Source organism: Macaca fascicularis, chromosome 5 (genome assembly GCF_037993035.2).
Source record: "Macaca fascicularis isolate 582-1 chromosome 5, T2T-MFA8v1.1".
In the NCBI taxonomy this organism is placed as follows: Eukaryota; Metazoa; Chordata; class Mammalia; order Primates; family Cercopithecidae; genus Macaca; species Macaca fascicularis.
In genome coordinates, this window is record NC_088379.1 from 44123706 (window position 1) to 44138948 (window position 15243).

Below are 15243 nucleotides of genomic sequence, written 5' to 3' on the forward strand. Positions count from 1 at the left end.
TATACATACATACTTGTGATAAAGCTTAACGTATAAATCATGCTGCTATAAACACGCATGCACATGTATGTTCATTGCGGCACTATTCACAATAGCAAAGACTTGGAATCAACCCAAATGTCCATCAGTGACAGACTGGATTAAGAAAATGTGGCACATATACACCATGGAATACTATGCAGCCATCAAAAAGGATGAGTTTGTGTCCTTTGTAGGGACATGGATGCAGCTGGAAACCATCATTCTCAGCAAACTATCGCAAGAACAGAAAACCAGACACCGCATGTTCTCACTCATAGGTGGGAACTGAACAATGAGATCACTTGGACTCGGGAAGGGGAACATCATACACTGGGGCCTATTATGGGGAGAGGGGACGGGGGATGGGGGAGGGATAGCATTGGGAGTGATACCTGATGTAAATGACGAGTTGATGGGTGCTGACGAGTTGATGGGTGCAGCACACCAACATGGCACAAGTATACATATGTAACAAACCTGCACATTATGCACATGTACCCTAGAACTTAAAGTATAACAATAATTAAAAAAAGAAATTTACATGAAAGTCTAAAATAAAAATTGTACAGAAAAAAAAATTAGGTACAGTAAGAGACTAATAGTAAAACAGAATAATTATAACAATATGCTGTAATAGCAGTTATGTAAATGTGGTCTCTCTCTCTTTCCCTCAAAATATCTTATTGTACTGTAATCACCCTTCTTTTAGTTGATTTGATAACCAAGAAGGCTGCTTAAGTGACTAATGGGCAAAGAGCATACATGGTGTGGATACTTTGAACAAAAGGATGATTCATGTCCTGGGCAGAGTGAAGCAGAAGGAGGACAGAACAAGACAGGGCAAGACTTCATCATGCTACTCAGAATGACACTCAACTTACAACTTATGAATTGTTTATTTTTGTAATTTTCCATTTAATGCTTTTGGAACACAGTTGACCACAGGTAACTGAAACTGTATGCTTGCTATGGTTTGGATATTTGTTCCCTCAAACCTCATTTGAAATGTGATCGCAATGTTGGAGGTGGGGCCTACTGAGAAGTGTTTGGGTTCTGGGGTGGATCTCTCATGAACTGCTTAGTGCTATCCTTACAGTAATAAGTTCTTAATCTATCAATTCCTGTGAGAACTGATTGTGAAAAAGAGCCTGGCACCTTCCTCCCCACTCTCTCTTGCTTCCTCTCTCGCTATATGATCTACACACACCAGTTCTCCTTTGCCTTCTGCCATGAACAAAAGCAGCCTGAAACTCTCATCTGACATACATGCTGGTGCTGTGCTACTTGCAGATCATGCAGAACCATGAGCCAAATAAAACAATTTTCTTTATAAATTACCCAACCTCAGCAATTCCTTCATAGCGACACAAATGGACTACAACACTTGGAAAGAGAAACCACGTGTAAGAGGGAACTACTATACGTTATTCTTTTTTCTTGAAGTGGTTTTGGATATTCTTGAACTCATCTCCTAAAGATTTTAGGTTTTAAGTGATTAATGTAGTTGCTCTAATTGCTAAAGTTCAGATGGGTGTTTTGGCATCTAATAATAAAGGAAAGACCAGAACCACTATTGTGATCATCAAAGTGAGCACAGAGTTTATTGATTTGCCAGGCAAGAGAACACACACCAGAGAAGAAATTCAAGGAGTAGTTTTCTGAGGGAAAAACTTTAGGGAGCACTCTGCAATAGGGATGTGGTGAGAGTTTGTGATGGTTATGCTAATGAATACTTGATGTTTGCTTTCTGGATAGGACTGCCAGTCCGTAAGTCTGCCCAAGGTTAGTTAAAACAAGCCCCATCGTTCACCTGTTAAGAAAGAGTGAAGTTCACACTTTCATTGTAATTTTAGCATGTGAGGTTTTGTCTCTTTTTTGTTGTTACCTGTGTACAGAGTATAATCTTTTTTTCTGTGTGTGTGTGTGTGTGTGTGTGTTTTCTCCTTGGCTAATTCTTGGCAGGAATCTTTCTGGAGGAAAAGCTGGGGCCAGTCATGGCAGGAGAGGTGTGGAATCTGCCATGTGAGGCCTGCTGTTTGCCTCCCAGGCCAACTTCCTTTTGCTTGCCCCTGTCCTCTGCCCCTTTGCCTATCCTCAGGCCGCTAGAAGGACAGCTCATTCCTCATGGGCGATCACTCTGCACCTATAGGGTACAGTCTGAGGGAGATTTGAGGGTGGGCTGGGGACTCCTTGTCCTGGGTTCACAGCTGTCCCTACGTCCCCTCCTTCAACACCACAGCTGCCGCCTCCCACACAGGGCTGCTGCTTTCTGCGCAGCCACTGTGCCGCCTCCCACAAATTGTCATGGAAAGAGTGGAGAATGGAGGAGAACCTGTCCTTGGAGGCAGCCCAGGAGGGCGACTGTGTAATGTCACCCACAAGTGAGGCTAGGGCAATGGAGCAGGCCACCAGCAGCAGCACCTGCCGCGTGAATGTGCAGCATGTAACCCAGGCCAGGCCAGGCTCCGGGGTTGGGGGAACCTGCTTGGAGCTTTCTGCCCCACACCCCGAGCTTTCGGCAAGGAGCAAGGCTTGCGAGCAAGTCAGAAGGATTTGAACCGAGCAGCCAATCTTTTCAGCGCCTAAACTCTGCCTGGAGATGCAGCGGGCTGTGTCATCCAGGGCCTCTGATTTGTTGTACTATAGTATATTTCGCTGTGGAAAATGTCACGTTTATTCACCTTGATGCCCACTCACCTGGTCCTGTTGTTTTACCCCATCTCCTCTCCCGCGCGCCCTTTGATTTCTCGTTTCTGAGAAGAGTACAATGTTCACTATTGTAGATTAACCCCTGTGACTCAATATTACCATAGTGCGATGTCGTTTTGTGCTGTTTTGAGCAATTAAAAGTTTTTGAAATTAAAAAAAAAGAGTCTTCACTTGTGTTCAGTAATGGTCCAATATCCTGGAGTCACTCAAAGTTTACATTCATTTATCAGCCATGGTTTGTGAATGTTCAATGTTCATGATTGCTTAAAAGCTTCAGCTGGTTAGAACTAGTTGGGGTGAAACACAGCATATCATATAGTCCAATTATATCATAGGCAATCACTGCTTTAAGTTGAAAATCTTTCTTTTAGATATCTCATTGTTGCCATCACTTACCATCTACTATAATTATATACAAGGCTTATACTCTATTCTGGTGATTCACTTGAGAGTTTAACTGCATTCATATATTCTTCATAGCATCTAGCACAGTTCCTGAGATGCAATAAATGTTCAATAAAGGTTTGCTGAATTAATGAATGCTCAAACGAGACTTTTTTTAACCTCACTTTTTTGTTACCTTAACAAAATTAATGTGTATCTATTTATAACAAAATCTCTGTGTAAGAGGCTTTCTTAATATTTTATCAGTGTAATATACTTGAAAATATCATATAACATAGCAAAACCCCATCAATATATTTTCTCTTTTCATAGTCATTTACAACTAGCAGTTTATTAAAAATAAGATATACATATAAATCTATTTCTCTTCTGATTAATGAATAAATTGATTAAATGATAAATGAAATATACAGTATTATGTTCACAGCAGACATTCGAAAAATGAGACTAATAAGACATGTACTCTCAAATTCATGTGGCAGAATTGATTTTCAGGACTATTTTAAATATATTTATCAAATGATGTAAAATGTATCAAATAATGTAATGATCTTTATGACTTACATGAGCTTGTTTTAATTGTGTGTGTATACACACACACATATACATATTGTGGAACTAAAAACAGTGATAAATCATAGCAATTAATAAAACTGATAAATTAAATTGCTTACTATATTTTAAAGACAAATATTTATATTAAAAAGATGTATTTCAAATTTTATTATTACATATGTTTGATTGTTTTTGGCTGGGAAAATCAGAAGTTTTGGATTATAAATAGTTTCTGGCATTGTTTTTTTGTTGTTGTTGTTGAGACAGAGTCTCGCTTTGTCGCCCAGACTGGAGTGCAGTGGCTGGATCTCAGCTCACTGCAAGCTCCGCCTCCCGCGTTCACGCCATTCTCCTGCCTCAGCCTCCCGAGTAGCTGGGACTACAGGCGTCCGCCACCTCGCCCGGCTAGTTTTTGTATTTTTTAGTAGAGACGGGGTTTCACCGTGTTAGCCAGGATGGTCTCGATCTCCTGACCTTGTGATCCGCCCGTCTCGGCCTCCCAAAGTGCTGGGATTACAGGCTTGAGCCACCGCGCCCGGCCTCTGGCATTGTTTTATTACCTAAGTATGTTATGTAGCTTTAAATATAGCAAAACTACTTTAAAATATTTTTTTCTTTCTATTGCATCAATGTTTCTATATAAAAATCTATTGCTGAGCATGTTTTTAGGCTGTGGATATCGCACTGTGGTTTTCATAGAATAATATTAATAGTTTTACTGACTGTCTTTATTGGAAAGGTTGTTTTCTAACTGTGATAGGCAGCTTCTGATATGGTCACCAATAATCCCAGCATCCTGATATTCATGCTCTTGTGTTATCCCCTCCCCTTGAGCATAGTCTTGATTACTTGATTCTAACCAATAAAATACGGAAAAGATAATGGAATGTCATTTCTGTGATTAAGTGAAAAATATTATGACTTCTATATTGCTAGCAGACTCTATTGCCTTTTTGGCTTGCACACTTTGATGAAGCAAGTTAAAGTATGGGTGAGACCCAGGTGGCATGGAAATCAGAGAAGCCTCACTTTCTACCCGTCCCATTTCTCATGGATGAGTAGAAAAAGAGGTCCTCAGTCCATCAGACCACAAGATCTGAATACAGCCCCAAATCACTGAATGAACATGGAAAAGGATCCTTTCTCAGTTGTGTCTTCATATGAGACTGCTGATCTTTGTATGATATCTCAATTGCAGCCTTGTGATAGGTTGCATAGCAGAGAACCCAGTTCAGCTATGCCCAGTTTCCTGACCCAAAGAAACTATAAGATAAAAAATGTGTGCTGTTCTGTAGTAGTAGATAACTAATACAATAACTTGTCAGTAAAACTGACAAACTTAAATATGTCTTCACATCAAAATCTTTTAAAATACTAATTAAACATATAAGAACTTACCCTCACATATGTCGTTAATACGGTGCAATTTTCATTTTCTAAGAAAACCGGATAATTTACCTTACAAGATAAACCTGTAGCCATTCTTACATCTTCTCTTGATGTATTATGCTCATGCTATTTCTTCCTAAATCATCTATTATGACAAAGAAGGAAAATGGGAGACATTACATTCATAGAACAAAACTTAACCTGGTACCAGAGGGCCTCCAGTTCATCTTTTTCCAAGGGGAAAACATCATCAAATTTTTCCCCTAAGAGAGCTATCAAGTTTTGTCACAGAGATTTCCCTAATAATAGCTTCCTGTAAACTTGTAGGCTAGCAATGTATTTCTGTTACAACATAAGTTCTCTTCTTCCCGCTCTGTGACCTACGGCAATTTACTTAATTTCTCTGCATGTCAGTTTTCTAAGCATAAAATTGTATTTTTGGACTATATGGTATATAAGGACACCCCCATACCTGCTGAAATATTTCAAATACTGTAAGTGTACCTAAAAATATTTATATTTTTAACATGGCCACAGCAGAAGCTTCTGATGGGGAGACATTATCTGTGTTGCAAAGCTGCTTGATATATTGCCTAAATGTGCCAAAAATTTCTGCTAAGACATTTTATTGCAAACTCCAATCTACTGGATTCTGTAGGGATTCTTTTGAATAAATCCTTTTAGGCCTAAAAAAAAGTTCTCTTTTTTTCATATTCCTAGTGCAAGATTAAAAGTGTTTATTTCTCATATTCTTTATTTAACATGTGACAATTGCCTTCCTTGTGAGCATAAATAAATATTAAATTCCACAACTGCCACAGAGAAACAAGCACAAAAGGAAATGATGTTTTTCTAAGATAATTCACTTTCAAATGAATGGATACTACTGTGAGGTGCTTAATAAATCTAAAACTAGTGACAAAATAGGAGGAATTATTAGAGAAAAAATTGATAAGTACTATGCAAAAAATGACTCATATAAGAATACAAAATGTCAGAGAAGCAAAAAATAACACAGGTAAGAAATAGATGCTAAAGTAATATTTTAAAAAGACAAAGTCACAGGAAAATTAATTTCCTTAAGGAATAAAGATCTATTTTCCTTGGCATTGTGCACTTAGAAATGTACTCTTCTGGGTTGCTTAAGAATCCTTTAATCCTTATGATGGACATATATGGCTACTCAATATCCAATCCACCTTCTCATTCCTGTCAGCACCCAGTTTTCTTTTTGGGGAACACCCTGCTGACATTGTATAAGAGTTGTGGGGCTCAGATCAGAATTTTTTCCATAGTGCTACTAGTAGATCCAGATCAACACCTCAAAAAAAGATTATTTCACTAATTGTGAAAACTGGTGCTCTCTCCCTGTATCTGAATAAGAAAAAACAGTGTTTCAATAGCTTCTGACTCATTTTTTAAGGATGTAAGACAAGAATAAACCAAATTATGGAGGAAGGTAGAACCAATGGACTATCAGAGAAACAGACCTGTGGTTCTGATAAATCCAAGGCTTAAAGAGACTTGGCAGTGATAAAAGCCAACAGAACTTCTTATTTAGACCAGGTTAAGCTGTATAATTGTAACTTAAAGTTTACAATACACCTTCCTGTAAAAACATAGTTAACAACCAAAGCGTCTTACTCCCCCAAGAGATAAGAGTGTCTCACTCCACTGCCTAGGCTAGAGTGTAGTGCCACAATCATAGCTCCCTGTAGCTCTGAACTCCTGGTCTCCAGTGATCCTCTTGCCTCTGCCTTCCAAATCACCAGGATTACAGGCCTCATGAGTCACTGCTCCAAACTCCCCAAACTCCAAAGTGCCTTGAATTGATGCCTTTTATTTAGCTATTGTTGTGTATGTTGGGTCGGGATATTTTCCAATTTAAACACTTCTAATCTTATCCTTCCTAGTATTTTATGGGGATAAAAATCACACATTAATACTATATTTTATTTTTAATAGTGAAACCTATCAAAACTCTTAGTAATGTGCTCCTAAACAAAATACCATTGCTCCACGACATAGGTTTCTGAAGAAGACATACCTTTGAAAGACGTATGTGTGAATATGTGTGTTCCCAAATATAGGACAGTACAAAGGCCACGACCATTGCCTGGGGATTGCCTTGGGATTTGTGAAAGTTACTGGACTGGTGAAAAAATAGCCAAGCCTTTTCTGTGTATATACTTTGGTGCATGAGTAGCAAAGACTTTAAGCTAAGGCATCAAACAAGTTTCTGTACACCCTAAAGAGCAAAAGGAAGGATGCCAGAGACAAGTCATTTTCAGTTATTACTAACTTCCTGAATCAATAAGATTCACTGAAGACTTGGAGAACAATAAACTTTGCTTTTGAGATTTTTGTTTTAGAATAATATAACAACAAGCTTAGAAAGTAGTTGAATTGGTCTTCATTTGACAAGAATGACACAAGTCTCTACAGTGTAAAACTAAACAAAATATTCCCTCTCCCTGCCATGCTTAATTTTTTAACCAATAGATGATAATGGAGGCATAATGGAAACCAGCAATCAGTTGATACATTTCAAGTGTGAAATGCAAACATTTTCTTTACTCTGGATTTGTAATAGGCAATTGCTTCTTTCATATTCTATATTAAGGCAGGATAAATTTACCATCCAGTCAAACACATTTCTTCTCCAGACACAGTAACATTGTCCCCATGTAGGCTGACATCATTTATATCTTGAAACTAATTTATTCCCTGCCTCCACGCAGCTGTCAAAATGACCTACATGAGACACAAAATTGCCACGCTACTCCCCTGTGTAAAATCTTTCTAACCTTGCAGGGGCTACAATTACCAGCAACATAAAATCCAAGCTCCTCCTTCCCTGGTCTGGTTCCTAATTTCTTTTTCAACTTCACCTCTTGCCAAACTCTAAATTCCTGCAACATATAGAGGCATATATCATGCCTCTGTTCACGTAGGATCTTCCATCTGGAACCTCACACCTCACTTTCATCTCAGCCTGGTTGAATTTGACTTATCCTTTAGCCCCCAAGTTAGGGGCATAACTCTGTGGTCAAGGGAATAGTTTTCAAATCTGCCAGAGTGGTGTTTGAATGCCCCCTCACTACATATGATCTGTATGAACTCAGTCAAGTTATTCAACTGGCCCAAGCTCAACTGCCCTATCTGTAAAACAGGGGCAATAATACCTATTTATAAGGTTGCTTTGAAGATTAATTGAGATATTTACAAAGTGTATAGAAGAGTACCCGACACATAGCAAGTTCATTATTAATGTGTATAACTAAGTATTATTGTCACCTGCCATGGAAAGACTTTCCTGATACCACCACTCTCTGGCTGTAGAAGTGGCCTCTTCTCCATTCCTTTACAATATTTTATTGAAAATTATATCAAAGCAATTATAACATTGTAACATTATTATCTTTTATAAAATGGCTTTTTAAATTGATCGTAAATTTTATCAGTACTACAACCACACTTATTTCATTTTTGCATGCCCATGGCTTAATACAGTGTCTTACATGTAGTAAACATCCAGCTAATATTTGTTGAGTGATTAATAAATGATATGGGTTGGCTCTGTGTCCCCAGTCAAATCTCATCTTGAGGTGTAATTCTCATAATCCCCATGTGTAAAGAGAGAGACCAGGTGGAAGTGACTGAATCATGGAGGCGGTTTCCCCTGTGCCATTCTCGTGATAGTGAGTGAGTTCTCACGAGATCTTACGGTTTTATAAGGGGCTCTTTCCCTTTCACTCTTTCACTCAGTACTTCTCCTTCCTGACGCCTTGTGAAGAAGGTGCTTTGCTTTTCCCTTTGCCTTCTTCCATGACTGTAAGTTGTCTGAGGTCTTCCCAGCCATGCTGAACTGTGAGTCAATTAAATTTCTTTCCTTTATAAATTACCCAATCTCAGCAGTTCTTTATAGCAGTATGAAAATGGGCTAATATACTTATCAATGAATGCAGATTTCTCAGAATAAAATAAATATATGTACGTAAGTTGTTACAGATAGCCATTGCTACACACACACACACACAACACACACATCAAAATTTACTGAATTTAAGTAAGCAGACATTTATCTTTTTCAGAAATCTGCAGTTTGGGCTGCGCTGATGGGGAGAGCTCTTCCCTGCTCTCCTTGGCAAAATCTGTGTTAACTCAGAAACTAAATGCTGGAATCATGCGAAGGCTTGCTGAGTCCATATGTCTGGTGGTTATTGCTGGGTGTCACCTTAGCAAAAGGCATATAATTAAGGTCACTTGTTAGTTGACTTTAAAATAGGGAGATAATCTGAGTGCCTTAATCTAATCACATGAATCTTTTTAAAACAGAAAATTTTCTCTGGCTGGTGGCTGGCGGCAGAACAAGAAGTGAGATATTTGAAGCTCAGTGGGGATTTGATGTACCATGGCTAGCTTTAAGACGGAGAGGGCCACATGCCAAAGAATGTGAGTAGCCGCTAGGAGATGAGAGCTGCCCCCTGATGACAGCCAACTAGGAAATGTGTATCTCAGTGCTACATGGAATTGAATTCTGCCAGCAGCCTGAATGAACTCAGAAGTAGATATTGCCCTAGAGGTTCCACGTAAAAGTCCGGGCTGACTAGATCCCGGATTTCAGCCTTGTGAAATACTAAGCTGAACTATGCTGTACTTATGCCCTATATAACTGTGAACTAATGAATCTGTATTGCTTGAGGTGCTACATTTGTGGTAATTAGTTCCATAGCAATAGAAAACTAAAACAATGGAGTTTCTGGGGAAAGTATTCAGACAAGAAATACTGCTATGGCCATTTTAGAACTACCACATAAGTATCTATTCAGAGTATTTGGGTTTGTAATGTTTCTGCTTGAACATAAATACTTTAAAAGTTATTATCATTAAAAGAGTCTTTGAACTTAAGGCTAATTTTAACGTAATTTTTACAAATGACCATAAATTATGATATAACAGTCTCAGTCTGATTCATTTTTGAGGCTCTGAAAGAGGAGGTTCATCCAGATTCTTAAGCAGGATCAAGATTTAGACAGAAGGCTACCTCTGGGCCTGCCTGGAGGTCAGCCCTTAGATGTTGTTGTGGTTAAACTCTGTCCCCACCAGAAAGATATGTTGAAGTCTTAATGCCCAGTACCTCAGAATGTGACCTTATATGAAAATGGGGTCTTTACAGAGATAACCATATTAAAATGAGGTCATTAGGTTGGCCCTCATTTAATATTACTGGCATTTTATAAAAAGGGAAATTCCGAACAGAGAGAGAGACATGCACAGACAGAAGACTACGTTAAGAGACACAGGGAGAACACCATATGGCAGAGATTGGTGTGATGCAGCTACAAGCCAAGAAATGCCATGGACTGCCAGGAATCAAGCAGAAGCTAGGAGGGGGGAATAGAACAGATTCTCCATCCTGGTTCCCAGTAAAAATCAACTTTGCCAATTGAACTTCTAGCCTCCAGAACTGTAAGATAACGATTTCCGTTGTTTAAGCCGCTCAGTTTCCGGAAGCCCTAGAGAACTAATACAGGTGGCAAAAGGGAGTGGGCTGCTTCAGCAAGAAATACCTAGAAAAGTATAAGTTGTTTTGAACTTAAGAAATGCACAAAGACTGAGTTTTGAGGTAAATGGCAGAAAAAAACTAGATTGTCTTGAAGGGATTGTTGGTAAAAACTATGGATGTTAAAGGAGAGTCTGTGGAGAGTTCATAAAGAGGAAAGCTGGAGAGAAAGCTTCTATCATCTTAGATCATACATCACCACAAACAATGTCACTAGAAATATGAATGTTAAAGATGGTGGGGTATCAGACAAAAATGAGGATCATTTTTTTGGAAACTGGAGAATAGGTGATCCATGTTAATGGAAACTGAAGAAAAGCCGACAGAGAATTTGGTTGAATTGTGTTCTGTAGAGTGGAAAGAACTTATCCATGATGAACTTTTTATATTCAGCTGAGGAGAATTTTAAACAAAGTATTGAAGGTGCAGCCTGGTTTCTCCTTGTTGTTTACAGTGAAATACGAGAGGTAAAAGATAAACTGAAGAAGGAATCCTGCCTGAGTTTTCCTGCAGATTTTGAATTTCCCGCAGATTTTGGACTCAAGAGAGCAATATCAACTCTTATCTGAATTTCTAGGCTGCCATCCTGGTCTACAAATTTCTTACTTGCTAGCTTCCACAATCGTGTGAGTCAACTATTTAAAATTTTAAATATGATCTCTTTCTCTGTCTCCATATGCAAGTGCATGCCATGCATGGCTATAAATATATACATATATATTTTATATGTGTGTGTGTGTGTATAGCCATATATATACCTAGCATGTTAGACAGTGTGTGAAGCACCTTGAAAAATAATGTGAGAAGCCATTGTATCCAATATTTCTAGCTCAGATAGATTGGAGAATAACATTGCTGTTAGAAGGTTTTTAATATTCAATATCTCATAGGTAGTTATAAGTGGAGTTTAGGGAAAATGATTCAGGTCTAGAGTTCTGAAAACCATCTGTAAACAATTTTTTTTTAAACTGTGGTACTAGATAACTTTTTGAAGTCAGAGGGTAGGAAATAAAGTTGTTGAGAAAAGAAGAGAGAATAACTCAATACACTTGAGGGTACCCTTTTGTGAAACATGCCTTGAGGAAACAGAATAGCCTATATCCATTTGTTCTTACATTTTCCAAAAATTACCTCTAAGCATCTGTATTAGTCAATGTTCTCCAAAAACAGATGACGACCCCAGTCTCTTTAAGTTTCAGTCTGGGAAAGCTCAAAGATGCCAAAAGCATCTGTTTGTTCCAGCCAACACCTTATTTTGGTGCTAATTTTTAAAATTCTTCCCTAATGCTGACTAATCTCCCTTTTAAATCAAAAGAAATCAAAGTCTAAATGAATCACATTTTTTATTCATTATGTTGATACTGTTAGTTTTTAACGGGTCATTATGCTGTTTCGATTTATATTAATCATATACAGTTTTCGATTTTAAAATTCATTTACATATAAAAGGTAGGTTAATTTAAAAAAAATTGAGTATATAAGAGAAATAGGAAGATTGATAAAATACTCTTCCTGACTAAACTATAGCCAGGTTCCTCTGATCCCTTTTACTGGCAAAGCCTCCACTTTGGCCTATAAAAACTACAGACTCTCAGCACAACTGATTTCATCCACATCCTCCCCTCTCCTACCCCTACACACATATCAAAAGACTTGAACAAACACTAATATAGTTTCTAACAGCTCAAGGTTGCATTCTTAAGATGAAATTTGGAGTTATCCTGGACTTATCCCTCTCTCTACATCAAATTAATCTTGTTAATTTTGTCTCCAAAATGCCTACTAATCATCTCTTCATTTTCTGCCACTGATTCACCCAGGACTGTACGGTATCTTACCTAGATTATTAAAATAAAATACTCTCTTTTCCTTTTGATTCTCATGACCTTACTTGACTTCTTTTCAATCCATTTTATACACCATTGTTAGAGAAAGCCCCCTAGAGCAAAAAACTGTTACTTCCTTCCTTACAATGGTTTCTGCATAGATTAATGGTGAAATACTAACTAGTAAGTCCCCATTCAAAGCCCTTCACAAAGTGATACAAACTCTTCTTTCTGTGATTCCTCCTCTACCCCATACACTTTCTATTGTGTGATATGAAAATATTGGTAAAGATCCAATTTTTATGTTCAAAATTTGAAAAAATATAAAAGTCTAAAAAACTCAGAATAATTTAAAAATGGGCTTCAAAAATGAACTGAAAGATGTATTTTATACTGGAGACACACGGTGGCACCATTTTAGCAGCCTAACAGCAATACTAGAGAACCTTTGTTAATATTGTGTGATTATGCGCTAAAATTGTGCAAGTGCTTTAAATGGCTAATGTGATACTACTTTAATCATTTATTAATGGTATTGTTAGTGCTAAAAATGCTCCACAATATCATTAACTTTGAAAAAGAATTTAGAGGTGATAGTTATTTATAGATTGTTTTTATTACTCCTTTGTTTTAGGCTGAATTGTGTCAACACGTCCGTGTTCATATGTTGATGTTCAAACCCCCAGTATCTCAGAATGTGACTGTATTTAAAGATAGGGTCTTTAATGAGAAAATTAATTTAAAATTATTAGGATCGGCCCAAATCAAAGATGACTCAAAAATGAACTGAAAGATGTATTTTATACTGCAGACACACGGTGGCACTATTTTAGCAGCCTAACAGCAATACTAGAGAACCTTTTTAAATATTGTGTGATTATGCTCTAAAGAAAGCATATAATTTTCTGATAAGAAAAATATCAGAAATGTCAGCCTTATAAGATACTGCGGTTTTCTAAAGTGTGGGACAAATACCTGTGGAGGCACCAAGACAGATTTAGGTGAGATATAGACATGGTATCAAGGACACTTTGTCATTCAGATAAAGTTTTTCTTTCACTTATTTCTGGTAAGAAAATTAGGAAACAGACATGTATAGAGGGAAGACCCTGTAAGAAAACAGAAGGTACTGATCTACAAGCCAAACAGAGAGGTCTCAGAAGAAACCAGCTGTGCTGATATATTGATCTCAAACTCTTAAGCCTCCAGAATTGTGAGAAAATAAATGTCTATTGTTTAAACCACCAAGTCAATCTGTGGTATTTTGTCATGGAAGCCCTAGCAAACTCATATTCCCTTCAGTATATTTACAAATATAGAAACCATACAATAGTTGTGGATTAATGTACTATATAGGAGTGCAATCTCCATATTATATATTTATTCTTACAGAGAAACTGAGTCTTGATTTATGAGTTTGTAAATTATGTGAACTCTTCAGAAATCCTTGCTTCAAATAAAATGCCACTGTCCTGAATGTTGGCCGTGTTCTCTACTGACTATTAACCCAATATATTGTGTTTTTTTCCTCATTTGTATCCTTGCTCAGCTGAGCCAAGTTTAATGGAGTGGTTAAGGGTGCAGGCTCTAGAGACAGACTGTGTGGACTCACAGCCCCGGTTCATCACTAACTGTGACTCTAGGCAGTTATTTAAAAAGCGTGGGCCACATTTTTCTTGAAAATCTATAAAACAGATATTAAAAGGGCCAGCAATAGAGGGCTCTGTGAAGATCAAAAGAATTGATACAAAGTATGTAGAATAGTACTGGGAACTGAGAAAAATGTGTTATGCTGTTGATTACTCCTCTGCTTAAGTTCCATTTATCTCCTTGGGTAAAAACAAAAAACTGCCTATCCTTCAAAGCACAGAAAAGATACCTCCTGTTTCTTCTCAAGTTGAATAATAAACTTACGCTGTCAAAGATATTGCAAGACATGAGCTTTAGTTTCCAAAAACTTGGATTCAAATAATTTTTGCATTGATCTATGATGTAATTTTAGACATTTTGCTTAATTTGTTTGAGTTTCCAGAGCTGGTATATAACCTGACACAGTGGAGCTCAGCATTTTTCTAATAAATATGTTTTTCCGTTTGTAGGTTGGGAAATATTATAATATCAGCCTTATAAGATACGGCGGTTTTCTAAAGTGTGGGACAAATACCTGTGGAGGCACCAAGATAGATTTAGGTGAGATATAGACATGGTATCAAGGACACTGTGTCATTCAGATAAAGTTTTTCTTTCACTATTACAATCAATGTTATGGCCCGTTTCCTTTCAGATGCACTTCAAGATTAGCTCAGTCACTGACAACATGGGGAATATATTTCGACCTCAGATTTTAAAAGTGCCATTATTATTTAGACACTAGGTAGAAGGCTAAGTCTCAACGTTGTGCTAATAATAGCATCGTTTATCCCTGGACTAAGACCTCCGCTCCCGGTTGGGGAATCAGACTGCCTGGGCGGCACTCCAGGCTCGACAGCTCCCCAACTGCGACCTCCTGGGCAAGTCACTCGGTCCGGATTTCCTGACGTAGTATGGGGGAACTGACAGTACAACACACAACACAGGGCAGTAGTGAGAAACAGACAATGCAAAGGAATTGGCACAGCACTCAACAGACAATATAAGCTAATATATACTCTGCCTGCACACTGCGTTTTAGGGTTAATTGAAAGCCCCCACTCACGTGACCACTCCCCTGCCCGGCGCCAAGACGCGCTGATGTCACGACGTCGTGCGCCGTGCTGGCGTCAGCAAGCTGCG

The 15243-nt window shown here is 38.0% G+C and overlaps 1 protein-coding gene across 1 annotated transcript in view; it reads right to left on the reverse strand.

Moving 5' to 3' along the window:
- The window catches only part of YIPF7 (Yip1 domain family member 7), a 54661-nt gene extending 39450 nt beyond the window's left edge, over positions 1-15211 (reverse strand). Inside the window, exon 1 of the mRNA XM_065544959.2 lies at positions 15167-15211. The gene's annotated coding sequence lies outside the window, so the exon portion shown is untranslated. The remainder of the gene's footprint in view (positions 1-15166) is intronic.
- Between the last annotated feature and the right edge of the window lie 32 nt (positions 15212-15243).